The sequence below is a fragment of the Cuculus canorus genome, chromosome 1 (genome assembly GCF_017976375.1).
Source record: "Cuculus canorus isolate bCucCan1 chromosome 1, bCucCan1.pri, whole genome shotgun sequence".
NCBI lineage: Eukaryota > Metazoa > Chordata > Aves > Cuculiformes > Cuculidae > Cuculus > Cuculus canorus.
In genome coordinates this window covers 140,516,837-140,536,338 of record NC_071401.1, presented here as the reverse complement: position 1 = coordinate 140,536,338, position 19,502 = coordinate 140,516,837, and the positions used below count along the sequence as shown (strand labels likewise).

The following is a 19,502-nucleotide window of genomic DNA, read 5'->3' as shown; positions in this document are numbered from 1 at the left end:
AAATGGTTGTAAAAGCCAAAGGAAAAGAACTTGGTTTTAAATATAAATCATTTTATCCTTAATGATCAGTACAGTCTAGACAAGGCATTGAGAATTTAATTCATAATCCTCTTAGATATCAATGCTGCCTCTTCAAATATCCAGGCAGCAGTGGGCTTGGCATACCCTGTCTGCTCACGATGATCTTGGAGAAGGAGGCGGGAACCAAGTGGGCTGGTTCTGCATGCACACATTCTGAGCTTCTTCACAGAGACATTGCACCACATGGCTTCTCCTGACATAAAAAAAAAAATCCCTGTCTCTTTCCATAAGCTTTCCATATTCTCTTCCATTTCTCTATGTGGGAAGGGAAAGAAAATTTTTCCTTTCCTGCCAGATCCTTCCATTCAGGCCCAATTTGTGAAATTTGAAAAGCTAAAATCAGAATGCAACAGTTTTCAGAGGTACAAGTGCTCCCAGCAAGGGAACACATTTGTCTATGGGTTTGCAGAACACGGCTTTTCATGTGGTCACTGTTGCACAGCTTTTACTGCTTGTTAGGTTAAATGATGAAGGATCAAATACTGTGTGCCTGCAACTAATTTACTAATACTGCGTGTTTATAATCTGAAGTCCCAAGTGGGTGTTCAAATGAGGGCCAGATCTTAGTAACAGTATTTTAACTCTGTTAAGTATTATAAAGGAAGAGAGCAATGGATTGTTAGCTGTTAAGCAAGGGCATTCCCCTGCTACGTTCTCTGATTAAACACACGCAGGAAAAACAATGCACTTAAAGGAAAAAAAGAGCACGTATTGACTCCCTGTGTCAGACATATTTTCTTAACACAAGTCAACATCAATCAACCTCTTGATTCAATGTGCAATTCTCAGTTACACAGCCATAACAGGCTCTCCTATACATAGTGCCATTTTATATATGCCTAGAGGTTCTTCTCTTACCATATGACAGTGGACATTTCATTTCACAGACATTGTACTAGCTTCTACTGACATAAAACACAAACTCACAAAGCCAGTCTGGGTGTTCGGGCTTGATTTGGTTCCTCACCATCACCTTTCTCTACGCTTCTGCCAGCACCGAATTCAGTGTTAATGAAAGTGCTGGCTTGGCATTACATTAGGAATGCACTGTTGAGCAGCGATGATTGCAGACCGCAACGGCAAAAGTGAGACACAGAAGCTTATAGCGGAGAAAGGCTAATGAGTTAACCCAGACTTAACTCATTGCATGAGGTCTGCTGCTGCCGTGAATGATGTGGGCTTCTGAGACGTTCATCTGACCACTGACAAAGGGTGCTCTCTGCAGCTGGAGACCAGACTAGAAATAAGATATAGCTCTCTTGCTATGTAATGAAGAGTTTTGCAGTGGCAAAAGAGGCTGTACTGCTGTTCTGCTCCTCCAAGGAAGGTTTTCTTCCCTAAAGTGAAATGATATCATGAAAATTACATACTTGGGTAAACATGCAGTACTCTGGTGAATAAGCTTCTACTGGCAAGAAATGCTTTTCCATAAAGCTATACATACACCCTAGTAAAAGCCCAATCCTCCCACAAAAGTCTTGGTGAGGAACAAACTGAGAAAAAGGAAAACATGAGAACTTACCTGTGGATAAGACCAACAGACTGCAGGCCAAGAATCAGTTGGTTTCCATATCCAATGCATAATTTACTAAGAACATAACTAAGGACCAAAGCTTTTACATAAAATTATGAGAATAATTAGTGCAGTCAGCAAGTGACCATTTATTGCTCTCAAACATGACCTTAAATGCAGCTTGCAAAACAGCTTTAGCAGATACATTTCATCCTTTTCTGCTTATAAAAGAAAATAAGAAATTATGCATATATAGTGGGAGGAAAAGAAAAAAAAGAAAGTGCTGTTGCCTTTTGCTGATTTGAATAAGCCATGTCTTTTCCTCTTTGGCTTTCTCTGACAAACATTAATCTGCCCCAATCTACAATCACAAAATGTAAGGAACTGGTGATGAGTTTCATCAAAGGGTCAGGATTAAAAAAACAGGCAGCATGCACTGCAAATGGTTTCTACAAAGCTTACGGCAGGTCATCTCCTGTTTTCAGCCTACATCTGAACACCTATCTGCTGTCAGTGTAAAAGTACTGCTTGTAGCCACTTTGCCCTCCTCTCAGCAGGCTAAATAATGGCTCTAGAGATGGAATTGCAAGGGTATCCCAGAGCCCATCCAAACACACTTCATTTTGATACTATTTTTTCTTTTTGGCAAACAGCACCCAGATACTGCTCTGGTGTAATCAGGTCTCCCAACAATGTAAAACTCACACTTTAAAGAGCCCACTGACAGATGGATTCAATTTTAAGCATGACGATGAACAGCTGCTGCTGGTCACCAGCTAGTAAAGTGAACTCATTCATCACAAAATATTTCAAAAGACTGAACTGAAATGGAACAAATGAATTTGAAGAAGTACAGGAGGAGCATCACTAGTCTTGGAGAATGTGTCAGCTGTAAAAAGCACAGCTATGGTCCTGCTATTAATTTATTCCTGGCTCCATGCTATTAGCAACATTCTCCAGATTCTCAAAAATCCAGGAGGGGAACTCGAGTAAGGTATTAGAAGACATAATTAAATACTCCTTAGTGAAGGTGATTTTAACTGAGCCACTAAAGGCAGCTGACAGTATGTTTAAATTGTGCTGGGGAAAATGTCAAGATGACAAGCTTCAAAAAATTGCTGGAGGCAGAGGAGGTTAATTCCCCAACAGCTCTAACCCAGCAAGAAGTCTCATCAGTTGTGCAAAGGGGTCACGTGCTCTGCTTTTGCCACCTTCACTTTAAATACTGCAAGAAGCCTTACTGTTTTTAAAAAGTTTTCATCTTCCTCTTTGATCCTTCACTACAGCTGCAGTCAAGCAGAAGATAACTTAAAGTACATAGCAAAAATAGAATCATGGAATCATAGGATAGTTAAGGTTGGAAGGGACCTTAAAGATCATTGAGTTCCAACTCAATGGGGACATCCCACTAGATCAGGCTGCCCAAGGCCCCATCCAACCTGACCTTGAACACTTCCAGGGATGGAGCAACCACAACTTCCCTGGGCAACCTATGCCGGTGCCTCATCGCTCTCATGGTGAAGAAATTCTTCCTTATATCAAGCCTAAATCTGCCCCTCTCCAGTTTATACCCGTTCTCCCTCATCCTATCATCACAAGCCTTTATGAATAGTCCCTCCCCAGCTTTCTTGTAGACCCTTTCAGGTACTGGAATGTCGCTATAAGATCTCCTTGGAGCCTTCTCTTCTCCAGGCTGAAATCAGGAATTACGCAGCAAAAGCAGACAATTTAACGTCTCTGTGTTTGTCATGGCCACAGGATCATCTCCGAGTGACTTATTTTTTTTCCCATGGTACTTCCTACAAGTTAGATGTGGGGCAGCTTCACAGACACTGGGAAAAAGGGCAATATGCAGGGAAGAAAATTCTCTGCTAGCTGCCTTGGGTGGTAATTAATTTTTGTCAGCTTCATTGAGGTTTCTAGTGAGGTGAAGTATATAAGTCAGGAGAAGTGGGACTGTATTTTGCTGGAAAACACATTAGATCAGTATCTTACTTGTTATTGTCTCCTCTTCAGCCTAAGAGTAAACCCAGAACTTGAAAACGAGTAAACTTTCCAAGACTCAAAGCCAATTCCTTACCTAAAGGTGTACTTTATAACATCTCCGGACAACTGTACCTTCAAACTATACTTGTACCAGTGTGACTTCATGAATTATGCACGAGTCTCATGTAAAATACTCATGGATATATTCCAAATTTCACACGCTTTTGTATCAAAATACAGTTGCTACATCAGATTTTCCTATCTTAAGATGAAAAATATACTCATCTATTTTGAAGTGCATTAAATTTAACAATATTTTGTTGTAATATTTCTTGATAAATAAAGATAAATAAAGGCGAAAAGATACTAACCCACAAATGGTCCCCAGGTTTTTCCTCTCTCACTATAGAAAAAATGTGATCTTTGCAGGTGAAAGAAAAGAAGCGTTCTCAGATAAGAGTGCCTCCTTTTTTTCTTCTACAGAGTCAGTCTGTTTCTCTACCTGCTATTCTTCCTCACGCCCAGGTAATGAGACAAAGCTCAGTGTCGTAAGCTTTCACAAATAAGGCATAACAGCTACTCTGCAACTTCCCTTCTGCGCAATGGAAAAAAAGCTACTGCTTAGCCATCATCCTGTTAGCTGTTATGAGAGCAATGTGAGGAAGTGAACAGTAGATTAACATCTTGTCAATAACCAGTTCTAAGACAACAGTTTCATTATTTAACTCTTTTTGGGGACCACTGCCAGAATACATGCTCTGATATGGGGTTGTGAAGCCATGCGCACAGCACCATTGTTTTATACACAAGAACCAAGGCACACATACACTCTTGCTCACACACCCTCCACAAAGGTTATTCATCACCACAGCAACCTTTCAAAACAAAGGTGGAAGCCAATTCAAACAGACCTGTTCCTCTGATGTCAGAGGATGAAGGGTGCTCTCCATCTGCACCTTTCAGGGGGCTTGTTTGCTTGGGTTTGTTTTTATGTCATCGGATCTTACCTACTAATTTAATTTTCAGCAGCCCAGCATGCATGCCCAGAGCAGAGAATGGTCGAACTTAATGATTTTGTATACATTAAGAAAATCTGACCAAGATAGTAAAATTATTGTAAACTCAGCACAAAGAAAAAGCAGAGTGTCTCTTTCCTCCTCGAATCTGGGAAGAAGAAACCCCAGCTCTTCCCTGAGTCACTTGGGGAAAGAGAATATCATCATTTCTAAATCTTTTCAGCTACAAACCATGAAGAAAAAACCTATCTATAATGACAAGCTGTCAACACCCTGCAAGCAATGTCTCTCATTCATGACACTGATCCTTTGCCCACAGAGCAAGGCACATGAGCATCAGGAGCCACGCTGCATGCAATGACAATACTCAAAATGCCCGTTTTTCTCTATTTCTCCAAAGGCAAAGCCCCCATTTGAGCAGCCAGGTCTTGAATATCTTGACCTAAGAATGCCCTCCCTATCTCTATGGTTTAAAAGAAAGGGCAACTATGTGTCTTGAGATACAAAATTTAAAAAAAAAAGCAAAAAACAAAACACAAAAATGTTCCTACGAATTTCATTTTTTAAAGTGCAAAGCACAGGTGATTGCTGCACATAACAGTAAATCTCAGGGGTTTTCCCATTTACTCCTATTAAGAAATATGTTAAATTTTATTATAGTGAAACCACCGTAAACACCCATCAAGTTCCATGGATCTAAACAAAATGTAGGCCAAAAAAGGGTGCTTTGATTTCAATTAACTGCTTAAGCTAATATTTTCTTGAGTTTCAAAATGTTAATTGATAACTAATCACTGCTCATTTTCAGATTTATGATGGTCTGCAATTTTTGTCAGTGTGTTTCAGCACCCCAGCAACATAAACAAATATACAGGACAGGAGGTTTATTTACCTGATTCTGCAGTATTTATATCAGCCAATCAATTTGATGTAATACTGCTTTGACAGCAGAGGATGACTATAATTAAGATGAACTAGAAATGAAATTTTAAGAATATCAATTTAGAAAACTATGAGAAAATTCAGATTATGGATTCAAACTACAACTTCAAAACAGCACACTGCCTTTGCAGGTAGGAAAAAGCAACTGAGTGGGATTGAAGGCAAAGTGCAAAATACCATCTAACCCCAAGCAGAGGACACTCCAGGTACGCTGCACTTGAATGCTCTATTACTACAGCACTCAGATACAGAAAAAGCTGCATTTGAGTTCAAACACATTTCTTAACTGCAGTCACAGGTAAACCCATCAAATTGGACATATCCATAACACAAGGTGATTTACATCATGGTGTTATTGCTACTTTATATGATAGGCTGACTCAATCTTTATTTATGCAGTGAATTTTCAATGTACCTTCCTGATGACCTTGGTTTTTAAAAGAAGATTTCTCCATGCAGAGATGCTTTCCCACCCACGCTACAGGAGAGCAAAGGTTTTGGCGTTCTCCCCCATGCTGGAGTTCAAGACTCTGAGTCAGCCGGGGATCACAGATATGACAGACAGAAACTAGTCTTAAACTTGGGACCTTCCTGACCAAGACAGAAAAATGCTTCCATTGTAAGAAAATAATTTAATCTACATGAAATTATTAGGCTTCTAGAAAAATTGTGGTTTCTATCTTCTAATAATTTAAAATACTTACTGGTGAATAAAAGCTCACCTACCCAAGTAATAACTATTTCAAATAAGAAACACTGATCCAATTACTTCCTTGCCCTCTGTATTTTTACACACCCAGAAAATAAATTGCAACAATTTTCAAACCTTTCTCCTCCAAAGCCACTGGAATTAGCACTAAAGTTGTTATATTATTTAAGCGCTGGGGTTCAGACTTCTCGAGCAGTATAAAGGAACTGCATCTACCTTCAGCAGTTCCCAAGATAGCAGGTGTTAATCAACTGAAGCAGGGAGAAGACTGGTAATGAGGGAAACTTAAGGACAGGTATCTCCCAACTCGTAAAAATACGACGGATACTTGACAAGAGCAGCACATTTGTTTCTCCCAAACTTTCCATTAATTAAAACATACTACTTTTCACCTATTTTAACAGAATAATGGACCTTGAAATAACATACTTGAGTTCTCTGTTCTATCTGTGACTTACCCATCATAAAGCCAAAATTACCCTCATCATTTTTCAGGCCAGAGTAATTGTCCAACTCCACTGCTAGTCAAGTTAGCACGTATGGCTCAGTATGGCTCAGTATGGCACCGACCTCCAGGCATTTGTCCAAATACTCCAATAAGGACTCTTAACAACATAGTAAAAACCTGGAAGTGTTGTACAAGAGCCCAGAATGTGTATTTCCTTTCCCACACCCATCCTTACAAGAGCCTACTTCTATCTTCTCAAGAAAATAAATTCATGGAATTCTCTTTAAAGCACCAATCTTCAACCCTGATATTCCTAGGAAGATTCAATATCTGATGCTGGGCTCTATCATACCAATGCTTTGAGGAGACTCTATCCATCTACAGAGAGGCCATTTTGCCCCAAATTTCACAGAGATGTTTAAAAAATTAGCAATAGCTAAGGGAACATATGTAGTTTTTAATAGTGAACGTGTGCTCTGCAGACCAGGCTGCATCTCGTCAACAACCCGTCGGTGCAACACCCCAGGGAAGACAATAGTTAGCTCAACATGTCAGTGTCTTAAATAAAGCAGGGTGTGATGAGGTGAAAGGCAGCACTCCATGCATTTGCTGTCAAAGAATCACGTCATTTCAGCTGCTGGAAGCAGCAGATTGACAGCGTTTTATCAAGGAAAAAATCACAGATGGGAGAAACTGATTGGAAACCACCTTCCCCTCAAAAAAAAAAAAAAAAAAGATTACTAGCTATTATCTTTTGCAGAGGGGGGTATTATCTATTATTGAACTGAAGACACATCCGTACTCTGGAAGTCAAAACAAGCATACTTGTTTCTTTACAAAGCATCTTTAAAAGGGAGTTGGAGATGAAGTTTGGCTGCACACAGCCACACAGAGATTTAAATAAGAAAAAAAGAAACTAAACACTCAAACCCCATGCACTTTCATAAAAGGCTTTGGGGAGTTTAATTTTCTATCCAGCTGGAGAGTGAGTAAGCATACATGCACACACACACACACATGCGCACAAGCATTTTTAATCACTGACAGCAGCCAGTCACTACTACTGTTATCAGAGCCCCACAGCTTGTATTTCCAGGCTACAAAGCACTACAGCAGAGGGTATAAAACCTCCTCTGATTAAAAAGGCACAGTGATATTGTCGAGTACAACACACCAACTGCCACAGATTTGAAGTTTAGCCTCACAAGGATGTTACTCATTCAGTGGAGGGAGAGGAAAGAACAATCCATAAACATACAAACAAATAGTAAGGATTTCCTAAGACTAGCTGGTAACCTGGACCACTTTTCTCCTCTAAGCTCATCAGGTGCTCTCTGGGAAAAACAATCAAGACAGGCAAGTCTTTGCAGCCAGAAACTTACAGTTTGTGACAAGGTGCCTGTTGTTAAAGACACAGAAAGTGAGAGAAGCTGTGCTTATGTACAACTCACCAGTGACCACTTGTGCAAATACCACGTGCCTGGGATTAAGACTTCAGCCCGGGTAGATGCTGTCCCTGCCACTACTTGATTCAGCTCAGCTGGCTGGCATCCCTCCAGAGTCACTCAGAAGGCAGCTACCCAATCAGACAAATCACTGGAAAAAAACAGAAAATAAACAGGTTCAGCTATGCAATTCCACTGCGCATTATACAATCTTGCTCTGCTCTGACTTCTTAAACCAGAATTTTCCTTGTTCTACGAAAGGGAAAAGTACCTTTCTGATCGGAGTTCATCCACTATTTCCAAAGACGTGAACTTTCTAAATACCAGCAATATCAAAAAGAACTCCTCCCTCCAGCTAAAGGGAGCCTCATCAGGATACCCGGATAATTTCCACACAAACCCCTGCCTTCAAGAACAGTTTGGGGCTGGATCCCTCCTCAAGGGTGGTCTCAGGAGCTTACAAAGCTTTGGAGTATTTGGACAAGCTCAGCAGAGCTGAGAATGATGCAAACGCAAAGGGAACGAGAGTGTAACATGTTCATAAACATCCTCTGTAAACATATTTTGTATAAGCTTGGTCAAGCACACGGACAGAGGTATTGTGACAGTGGAGACACTTCCTCACCTCACATCTCGGTCCATATTGGGAAGCAACTTCTGCCCACACAGTCCCTACACTCCCTTCACTAAGCTGTGGCTGAGGGGCAGCAGCTCAAGGTTGCCGTCACAAGGCACCAGCAACTACGTGTCATGCGAGAGAGAGACGGGAAAAAACAAGTTTGTATTGAGAGAAGCTGAGGACAGCTCAAAAAACAGTGGTATTGGAGCCTTTGCAGCACTAGGGGAAGGAGGATGCAGAAAAGGAACATAAGGTGAAAATCAAGATGGAATGCAGAAAATGGTGTAGCTTTTTTTTTTTTTTCCCATAGCTGCACCATTCCAGGTGTTGATCAGTCCTTCAAATTTTGCCAAACCTGCTCTACTCACAATCAAATTTTCTTACGAGTTACTCTCTTTGGCGCGTCATTGTGACATTATCTAATTCTGTGATTTTTATGAGAGGTTCCATTCTCCCTCCTTTGCAGGGCCAACCCTGAAGTTATGTTTTCCATTTTAAGATAAATCAAATTAAAATAATTTAATAGTATAGATCAATTTAATAGAGCAACAGAATTAGGAAGGAGCAGTAACACGTAAATCCAGTATCACGGCAAGCAGCAATTCAGTTAATCTGAATTGATCCAGTAGTTGCATATTAATACAGGAAATAGTATACCGAGCTAGTTTATGTACTTAACCTTATCAAGTTGCTTATATATATGACCAGATCATACGGGTGATTTCTCTGTTAATCATCTAATTCTGTCAAAAACTTGAAATTCTGTTATTTTAAGGGGAGCTTGGCAATTAACGGTTTGCTGATCAGGAAACCTATGTTGAAGAAAGGACAACACAAAGGCAGAACAGATTAAGCCATCAGAGGCTGCTTTGCATCCACTCCTCATTTTCCAGACACAAACACTGTCCTTTCCCAGCTCACTGGCCTTGGGCAAGACCCTCTACTGCTCTATGCTTGTTTTCTCCCTTGCAAAATATGGATTAAGGTGATAGTCATCTTAACAAAATATAAGTGATGATGAGCACTCTAAGAGCCAGATGCAGTTAGTAGTACATCCAGTGCTTACCAATACCCTGGGTCAGTATGAAAGAGTTGTAATTGATTTCAGAGGAATCACGGTCGAATGCTGAAAAAGCAATAGACCAAAACATCTCAAGAAAAATCACAGAGAGACCTTTCCGTGTTGGTCTCTGTCTCTCAAGAGAGCAAGGAGGTGGACACAGCCACCTGAGGATATGCCAAAAAGGAAAAAAAATTGTATGTTCAGAAGTTACCTCTAAATCAAACAGGGTCATCTATAAGTCTTGGAGATAGGGAAATAGGCTTGGCTGTATGCCAATGTATATACATTTATATGTGTGCATGTAAAAAAGACGATACTGCACCTCTTTGCTTTTCCAAGAGTAACTTGTGATCTCCATAGCTTCTTACGGAGAATTTAATTATTCTTAGTACAGAAGAACTAAAGAATTCTGCTAAGAAAATAAAGTACCAAACACTTTCATTGTTTCCAAGCTTCTTATCTCCAAAATTTGTGACAGGTTTTGTGATTCTCATTTGAAAGCCAATGTAAAACAGAAAAGGAAAAACATTAGACTTCGCTGATGAGTTTCAGAGCTCCTCCTCGCTAAGGTGATTTTACTGTTTGTAGCCCTGGAGATGGACACAGTTAATGAATAATGACTGTGCAAACAAAATATCAGATAATGATGGGAGGGGGAGGGAAGGTGAAATAATCATGTGGGTGGCTTGGATTGAATCAAATAGAAAAATTGATGCTCTTTTAATTACAGGAAAAAGGCTTTGCTAGAAAGATAAGACAGACACAACAATCAAACCTCTTTAGTCTTTGGATTTAAATGTATGGAAATGGAAAGTTTACAAGACTGGGGTTTTTTTTTCAGTGTGTTACCTTCTTACAATTAAAAATTTAGCTCCTTCTGAAAAATTACGTCAGTTGTGTGTGTAGCAGCTCACTTCCAAGCTGCTACAGCAGAGACACTTCAGACAGCATATGCATCTTTCACCACTCTGGGAATATTACTTACTACAAGCAGGATTGCCTTCTACAAGGTGTAACATAGCTCTCATTTCCCCTCTAGTAAGAGCCCAAGTCAGTAGGAGTTACAGGCAATTGAAGAACAAGTCCAATAACCTATCAGTGTCACATAAAACCCTCCCCTAGCTGGTTCCACTGAATATATTATCAAAAGAGGGCACTAGAGATTGCTCCTTGTTTGATTAAGGTTGCGTAGCGCATGTTTCTTTCCCTGCTTTTATTTGTAATTCCAGCACCATAGGCTAAACCCTCACATGTCAGAAATGGCTAATATGAGAACATGAACCACACTGTCCTCAATACTCCTTTAGCAAGCCAAAGTAACTCATACCCTTACAAAAAATGTAAAACAAAAGGGAAAAGAACACCTTTCTATAAAATTTGCACACAATTTCTCTAGTCCCAATAAATAAAACTGCCTTGCAGTTCTGGAAATTTTATGACTATTCTGTACTTCTACAGCTCTTTTCCAGTAATATCAACAGTCACACAACCCATATTTACATGAACAATTTTACAATGAACTATAACCACTTCTGAATAAGTGCTATTTTATAAACAAACTTTACTATCCCAGAATTTATTATCACCATTTCTATTATTAAGTATCCTTCATCAACAGATCACAAACAGCGCATAGAAGATTTAATCTTATTGCCCAGTTATTTCTGCAGATGTTACTTACAAAGTGAAAGCACAATTATACAAGGCAGAATTTATCCAGGAAATAGGAACTGTGATACTTAATCTTGCAAAAAAAAAACCCCAAAGAGATAATTTAAAGCAAGGTATCTACAAAGAATACTGTCTGTGCCAAGAAACTGTTTGTATTGGTTTTACAAAGAAGGGACAGAATGTTCTCTTCCAAAGAACCACAGAACAAACTTCCTGAACTAATGTGAGTTTTCTTTTTACTTGTATTTAATCCAAGTAAGTGTGGCCTGGCCAGACTTACTTAATAAGAGAAGAAGAAAATTTAAAAAAAATAATAATTTGGCATAGACTTGTCCTGAAAAAGTAGAGTCACACCCCTCTAAGTGAGTGGAGATGGCCACCTGAACAGATGTAGAATCATAAAATGGTTTGGGTTGGCAGTGAGTGGTCAAGTGGTAGGTTGACCTTAAAGATCATCTAGTTCGACCCTCCCTGCCATGGGCAGAGATTCCTCCCACTAGAGCAGGCTGCTCTGTGAAATAAATAATAATAGCCTGGAAGGGGGTGGGGGTGAGTCTGCTGTGATCATTTTTTCAGACTTTTTTTAATGCCAGACCAACTAGCAGGGTTTGAGAATGTGGAGATAAAAGGTGCAGCATGTTGAGATGGTAAAGAAGCACAGGAAGAAAACCTGAAGTCATAAAATACCAGTTTATTTAACATAGTATTTTGTTCCTAAATGAGTTAAAGCAAAACAAAAAAAACAAACTAACCAACTAAAAAATCCAACTTCATCTCAGCTTTTACCTCCTTTTGCCTTTCCAGAGCTAATAGGTAAGTCTACAGGGAAAAGCTAATTTGCAAGGCAAAGAGAAAAAGCATTACTGGTAAGGTCAAAAGAAACAACACATTGCTTAGTGTGATATTTTTGTAAAGCCTGTTTAGAAATAGTAACGGGTTTAGAATAATAATAAAAAAACATCATACACACTCTCTCCCCTACGTGAGTCCTCAAAAAAAGCACATTGATACGCAACTCTACAACAGTTCCATTTACGTGTGAGGTTTGTGAAATTTTCTTGACTAACAGAAATCCTTATTTTACAAAACTACAATGCAAAACTACTTCCATAACCACTAGAAGTACAGTTTTCCCCTGAATGTACCAAAAGCATGTTTCTAATACTTTCACACAAAAGCCCATCTCTTCTCACAATTTCACGTGCGAAGATGCTGCATGGTTTTGCCTGAAATGGGCAGAATGCCAAGAGATGGAAACCTCCACACAACTCATATAGAAGTCAAACACTCCTTAAAAGATGATGTTCAACAATATAATTTCAAAATGCTGTACTACAATTACACTGTAGAAGAGTCATCCTAAACAGACTAATAAAATCTCCCTCCTCCTTGCCCTCAGAAATGAGAAAGTTACAAAAACAAGACAGAAACCTAATGAAAAGAAATTGTATTATATGGTACCTATAGTGATACAAAGTTTCCCAAATTTAAGTCATATGTCTAGAAGTTGTCCATCCTCATTGCTGCAGAAGTTCAGAATTGCTACAGGAGCTTTTATTATTATTACTACTACCTTTTGCATGTTTATACCTTCTTTGGTTCTGTACATAAATGCCAGACTTGGTTTATTAACAGCTGCTAGATTATTTCAGTGGCTATTTACTTGTCACTGTTTCCTTGTTTACTTTTGTCTTTTTCCCAGATTCAACTTCTTGCAGGGAGAACAATGAGATCTGTTTTACTTTTAGGTTCCTCCTACCTCAATGTTTAGATTTCAAGCTCTGCAAGGATCACGTTTATTCATTTGAAAACCAATCATTGCCATTTTTATTTTGTTTTATTTTGAAATACGGAACAAATTATATTAGTCTCAGTTTTCATAAAAGTTGTTTTCATCTATTCAACTTGGATCCACTTCTGAACTCAAACACGTAAAAGTTACACCAGCAAATATATTCACATATAAAGCTGCAGTCTCCCTACCAGCAGCATATCTTGATGGCATTCAAAAAATTATCCTTTCCTAAACTGAAATAGAGAGGTTATTAATAAAACTCATGGTTGAGTTTCTGCCTTTCTGAAGTCAACAGACCGTGTCTTACATTTCAGCAGACACAGGACTTCTTCCTAGCCCTACAGAAGACAAATCTGTCTCTTTAGATACATGCATGTAGAAAGCAAACAAAACTGAGAGCAGCATATTATTCAGGAAGATTAGATTATTGTTTTCTAACACCATTACAGACTTTAAAAGGACGTGCATGGAGAGTGTAGGGAACAGGCACACCGTGGACATCAGTCGTTCAACCAGAAATTCTATGCCTGCTCCTGCAAAGTGAGATTGCAAGACTATAAACACTCTTAAAAACTGCATCAACTCTCAGACCTTTGACAAAGACTACTGCCGTTGAAAAGATGTGTGGGAAGCATCATGTGGTATCAGAAAAAGCAGTAAGAAAAGTATTTTGTTTTCGGAAATGAGGAGGTGTGAGAAAGGGAAGGTGTCCTTCTAAGGACTCTGAAGGTTGTGCAGAACACAGCTGCTTAGCCCTTGACTCCCAGACTTACCATGCTTGATGTTACTTGAAGAGCAATTTAAATTCCAATTTCCAGATATTTCCGTGTGGCAAAACGACCCATCATATCCCACTTCACCACGTGGAAAGTTCCCTTTCCCCCTGTAGCACCTAAAGACATTTAATTTTCTTTCATTCTACTACTGGCTTAGAAGGGGATGTTGTTTGCTGCAGGTGCTCAGAGTGGCAGAAACTAAGACTGTGAAAAGTAACTGCGCTATTTATCCTAGCTGACCTTTTTTGTTTAATTTTCTTCACCAAAAGTAGGGGGAAAGAAGATGACATTCCACAGAAATGGGGAAAGAAAAAGGATAGTCACAGACTGGGATAAACCAACACCCATCCTTCTTAAATCTCAGCACTAGAGCCTACCAAAACACCTGGTGTCCTCCGTAGCAAAGAAAATTAACTTTACTAATTGCTTGCTATTAAGTCCTTCCTTTACTAGCCCTCTTGTAAAATGAAAGCTGAATGATGCAGGCAACTGTCCCACTGTATTCTGAAAAGTGCACTATGTGAAGTGCCTAGTATTCATACTGAAATTTAGCAAAATTAAACTTATTTAGAAAATTTGATAGCCTTGGCTTGTGTAAATTTATTATAGCTCACTTGCTTCTTAAGACCTCTAAAGATGTGGAGAAGGGAAGCCTGAAAAGGGGGAATCCCTTAACAAGTAGAAAGATTAGGAAGCAGCACAACAGAAATTCGATTAGTAAGTAGCTGAGAACAAAACTCATGGCCAAAAGGCAAATGATTGTACATTTGGTTCAGACTGGTATAAATTTAAAACTATGCAGCTATTAGTCCTTCTTGAAGCTGACCCTTCCTAACTGTTACCTCACTGCAAAACTGCATCATTAGGAACTTCTGGAATCTTTTCTATTTATCAAGAAAAGCACAAAAGTCAGGCAGCCTTTTGAAATCACTTCTACAAACAAAAGCACACACATTTCCACATCAATACACCTACAGAATTCTACCACATTATGGCCACAACGGTAATAAAAGTTATTTTAAGCACAGGATATTGTAATATATCAGTTTCAGTGCCGTTAATTTTCTCTTCGCAGCTCAGGAGCAAGGGGAGTTTCCCCAGCATGCCATAATCAGAAGCTGCTTCCAAACGATATGTATGTGCTATTCCTTCCCTCAAAATCACAAGTAGGCACAGTAGCAAGACATCTGGATGCCACAATTTTCAGTTCATCTCCCCATTTTCTCAAATATAATTTCTTACCTATGACTTTACATTTATTGCTAATGTTAGAGCTCATCTAGTTCACTGGGGTCAAAGCATTGAACTGTAAGTAATGTCTTCCAGTTTCTCCTGATGTTGCCCATCAAGGTAATAAAGCTTCTGCTCTAACTCAAAGCAACCTCTTATGCAATTTGGCAGCTAATGATCTTTTTTCTTCTACTCTATCATTGGTACTGACCACAGTCTTTGAACTCATTGTTATTTTCTGTGTGACTTCTACTTCAAGAATTAATGGTTTATCAGAATTTAATGTGCTTCATTGTATTGCATTCCAAGTTAAATCATCCTAAAAATCAATGCAACTATGAAAAGCAAAGTTTGCAATAACTGTTATCACTCTAGTAATGCAGTTGGGAGAAAAAAAAAAAAAAAGAGAGCAAATCTGTTTTCAAGCTATCAGATGTCATTAAGAAAGCAACACGTTATTTTGTCAGAAGAAGAATCAGGAACTTAACAGTCTGCCTTGTCTGCTTCTTGGGGCCACTCTGTTCCTTCAAAAGAAACTGCAATGCTCTCAATAAAGCATAACTACTAATTCCTGTAAACAACAGATTCAAACAAGAAAACATATTTTTATAGTACTTATCACTACCACTTTAATTCCTCTATTGCTAGCACCCATCACGCTAATACACATCACCAGGAGCAATCCATTCTGGAGCAGGGCTCTGGTGAGGACAAAGTTCTCAATAATCTGAAAGGCAGGAATTTCTGCAGACCTGGGGAAAAATATTCTCCTCAAATTCTACATAAGAATAATAAATATAATGGTTCTTATGCTGTAGGACAAAGTCGCCTAGCTCCATTTCCTGTTGGTGATGACTGGTACCACTGATGGCCAAGTAATCATAAAGAACCCTACAATGGACAATTATAAAGTAATATTCCTTTAATCAATTTCTATCCAGCTACTCCCAGGCATGAGCTAGGAATCAGCTTTCTAAAAGGTCTCATTAGAAGTGGGGAAAAAAAAAACCAACCAAAAAAAACCCAAACAACAACAAAACCCAGCACTTATCTCTATAAAGGTTTTCTTCTTAATGTTTCTTTTATTGAAGCCTCTTCAAAGCTAAAGCTTTCAGTAAAGTCTTGCAGTAATGTCTTTCTACAAGTTAAGTGCACAAAAAGGAAATCCCCGCCTTTAAATATTTAAAGTCTCACCTTCAAAAATGTCTAAGCAACTCTCTTACTCTGTTTCATAATTTCAGAACGTCTACCCTTGCTCCAGTTTCTTTTTGATTTTCTTATATCATCTTGTCTGTGCTTTTATTTGTCATATTAGTAAGGAGCTGATTCTCCAATGTGGCACATGCAGTACAGAAGTCTAATTACCATTCATTTGAGGCCCAGACCGGGATTTACAACACAAACAAACAAAAAAACCCCTAATCCTAGGCTAACTGATCATACACAAAAAAGAAACACACTAAAAGCCCAGCCTCCCTGCAAGCTGGAAAAAAAAAAACAAACAAACCATCATGGTCAGATGGACACTTATCTCCAGCTTTATACTAACTTATCTGCATATCCCTTGTGTTTCCACACTACTTTTGCCTTGTAATTATGAGCAAAACACAATAACTTAAAGTAACATGGCTAGACAATTTTGGAGCCACGAAGCCAGAATAAGGACATTAAACATCTACATGACCAAAAGGGACTGTAATGCATCCCATCCAGAAGCAAAAACCATGAAAGCTAGAGGAAAGCTAGCCCATTGTTTCCCAAGAACGCCTAAAATCTTGTCTTGCCAATATCAACAAACTATTTTAATTGTGTTTGGTTTTGTTTACTCCATAAATCCATGTATTATCATTACCAATGCTTAACACACTCAAACATGAAATCCCTCTGAACAAACAATTCCTAATCCAATGCTTCATTATTTTAATCTTACCACCATAATTCCTCTGGGGAAAATAGATAAATAAAACCAGATATCCACTCGAACCATTTAAAATAACGTTCATCACCTTGTTACTTTACGCATTCAAAGCTACTTTTAGACTTGCAATTGTGGCCATAAAATAGTACCCTCATGGTGTTGAATAAAAAAAACAAAATAAACCCCCAAATTGGTAAACAAATTCAAGAAAAAAGTAGATAGAATACTGTTCACTGCTGGAAGCTGAAAAAGGTTATGCCACATCTTCATATGGAACAATAATCACAGGGCCAAAATACAAAACTTAAGACAGGAGGTTGTAAAAGAAAGGCTGACAACATGAGTACCACAAAACATATCTCGTACACCTATATTACCAGGCTTGGAACAAAAGGGGAAAGTTTTTCATGTGTTCAGAGTAGGCTTAGTTCAAACCCATGATGCTCCTAGGCACAACTCTTTTCATTACTTCTCTTTCACCGTCTCTGTACCCTTTCAGTGAGCAGCAATCTGGCAATATATCCCATGGAGTAGGACAATTCTGCAGTGGACACTAAATGTATCCTAAGCTGAAACTGCTTGTTAGGCACTAAGGAAATCAGATTTCTTCTGCTAGTGGAAGAAAGAACATAGCTCATCTAGAGGATGAAGATGGGACCAAGTCAGTATGCCTAGTCTTAAACTATTACTAAACACACAGGTTTGCCTGTGAAAACAGAATGGCTAAGTATGTTGGAATTTTGATTAAATGTTAACAATGTCTGTATCACTGCTATTTATTAGATAGCCTAATAAACCACAGCATAATATATTCACAGGATTTGGCTCATTGACCCGTCCAGAAGTCTACCAAAAGCAAGGAGCATGGCTGAGCACTCAGCAAATCTCTGAACCTCTGTTACAGCAAAACACATTAAAGCAAAGAAATGGGAAAATTTTGGTAATTCTCCTAGGAAGTTTCCTTTCTTTGGAACATTATACAAACCAGAGGAGAGAGACACTCCTTTTAAAACCTAATCTAGAAATTAACATTTACCATCCTAACTGGAAGCCAACCTCTACCAATTGTTTGCAGGAGATGTGATGAGGTGAGAAACTCTAGACGCCTCTCCACTATGTCAGGTAACCCACTGCATTATTTACATAGCCCAAGCAGTGTTGTTTGTCTGTAGCTTCAAACCAATTTGTGCACCCTTACTAGAGTTTAATAATAAATGCACAGTCTCTCTCTACTTGCCAGGAAGAAATAAAGACTGCTAAAATAAAGGAAGGATCCACATGGGAGATGCACAGTGCAAAGAAGACAGAGAATGCTTTTGATGCATCAAGATCATACCCAGGAGGAAACATTTTCACTTCCCAGGAGACTCAAAACACTGTCAGTGGCCCAGCTACTACAGGTCGGCCAACTAAGACACCGACCTATGAAACATATAAATTATGCCAGTGGACTACACTAAGCATACCCTGTGCAAAACTTCCTTCAAGCTTCTCGGAATTGTTTTAAAACAAGATTATTGAAAAAAGGGGCCAGAGAAGAAGAAAATGACAGTTCGTAACTAGAATGTCCCCAGAAGAAAGACTAAAGCTAATACTGTTTTTCACAGCTGTGGAGGACTGAAATCTAATTTACTGTAAAAACTATGCTGGTGATGTCTATTTGTGCACAAATTTTCTTATGAGATCTAAGAAGAAGAGAGATATGAAAGAACACTACATATGTCCTTCAGAACTAGAAGTGAAGAGATGCCTTGTTGTTTTGAAAGAGGGCAACACTGGCATGATGAAGACAAGTATTTTAAAACAGTTTCTACTGGATTTAAATCAAGAGAGTAATTTTCCTCAGAAACAATCAATAGAACAAGAGATGTAAAACTGATGTCTGTTTTATTAAAATGCAGGCATCCTAAGGAGATTAAGTAATTCAGCCCAGTATCACACATCTAAGGATTCCCAGAGTAGGATTTAAACAGGAGACTTAATTCAGCCGAAGAATACATACAAATGAGCATAAGTAGCTACTAGCTTTATCACTTTCAGTTTTTTCCCTTTCTATCATATGGAAAAATCCACTACAGGAATTTTGTTTCTAATATTAATATTACTATTAAAGTTGCAAAGTTGATCAAAGCAATTTACAGGCTTAGCATGACAAGACAGGCTTTACAAAGAGCTTTCAACCTACTGGTCTGAAAAATACTCTTCCTATTAAGACAGAAGCACAGCAGTCAGTGTATCACTGAAAGTCTAGCTCCAGCCTAAAAACTAAGTTGAAACATATTTCCAGAAA

The 19,502-nt window shown here is 38.7% G+C and overlaps 1 protein-coding gene across 5 annotated transcripts in view; it reads right to left on the bottom strand.

Annotated features, from left to right (window-relative positions):
• EPS8 (epidermal growth factor receptor pathway substrate 8) overlaps nucleotides 1-19,502 on the bottom strand; it is a 144,222-nt gene that overhangs the window by 100,479 nt on the left and 24,241 nt on the right. For 4 of the 5 annotated variants that reach the window (XM_054062543.1, XM_054062534.1, XM_054062575.1 and 1 more), the window contains exon 2: nucleotides 8,147-8,291. The exons of the other annotated variant lie outside the window; for it this stretch is intronic. The gene's annotated coding sequence lies outside the window, so the exon portion shown is untranslated. The remainder of the gene's footprint in view (nucleotides 1-8,146; nucleotides 8,292-19,502) is intronic. 5 annotated transcript variants of the gene reach the window in all.